This window comes from Quercus robur, chromosome 10 (genome assembly GCF_932294415.1).
Source record: "Quercus robur chromosome 10, dhQueRobu3.1, whole genome shotgun sequence".
Lineage (NCBI taxonomy): Eukaryota > Viridiplantae > Streptophyta > Magnoliopsida > Fagales > Fagaceae > Quercus > Quercus robur.
Genome location: NC_065543.1, coordinates 11,526,500 through 11,527,673, shown reverse-complemented (window position 1 = coordinate 11,527,673; position 1,174 = coordinate 11,526,500).

Here is a 1,174-nt window from a genome sequence, read left to right as displayed (position 1 = left end):
AATATTACAATATATTTTGAAAATCTAACCGTTGAATTGCATGTTTTTTATGCTCTTAATACACATGTTAAATTTTGTGTCAATCGGATATTATTTACTATATGATTTATAAACTTATATTTTGTACATAATTTTAAATTACAAAAACTTACAATTTAAAAAATTTATTGATGACATAGCTATTGATCTTTAATTTTCTTGAAATTTTGCAAGTATGGAGAATATAAGAAGAAAATGCAATCCAATGGTGAATTTGTCAAAATTCACCTCCAATAAAAAAATATTAAGTAAGTTTGTAGTCTAAGGCTACAACTAATTTTGTAGCTAAATTTTGTCCCCCATTTAATATCCAAACTCCAAGAATTGAAGCACTTTCATAAATGAGTCCACGCAAAATTTAGCTACAATTCCTTATGTTTGTACATTAAAATTTTCAAATTAAATTCAATATCATGGTTGTATTGATCAATAAAACACAATTTTTTTTTTCTAAGACAATTAAATTTTACACAGTCATATGTTTGAATTTAATCCTAAAACCTAATGTACTATATCTAAAAAAACTTTACCTAAGTTAAGAATGTCAAAAATTATCATGTACGCATTCAAGGTTCAAATCCCTCCGCCTCACCACTGCAACTTCTCTCTTAATCTTAATGAGAAAAAGAGCTGTCCATATATTAATCTTATTATAGACTGAAACTTGGTGTCTGGACTCTTAAAAGTCTCTAATATGACTAGGTCTTCTTCATACGTCTACAGCAATGCGAATAATAGTCATGATAAACCAAAAGGAAGGATTACGACTTATCAGTTTCAGCTGGTCACTTTGGCCATTCAGTGATAAAATGCATCCAACTTACTTTCACGTTCAAAACTTTGGCACAAAGGCAATACTTCTTCATTTTCTTTCAACAAGTGGGGGCAGCCCAGCAGGGTTAAATGGACCATACGCCTTTAGGCATAATTGTTCAAGTGTTTTGAAGAAAAAATCCACAAGTTGATATTAATTTTAGAGAGAATTCTTTGTACTTATGGCCTACCTTTATCAAATCCTTTTTTATAGAAACACAAGCTTGTTTAAGAGGTAAATTAGGGTTAGTCTCTGTTTTATTCTAAGATGCATGGATGCCGAGACGGGTACAAATATGATACATTGAGGATATGTGCATTC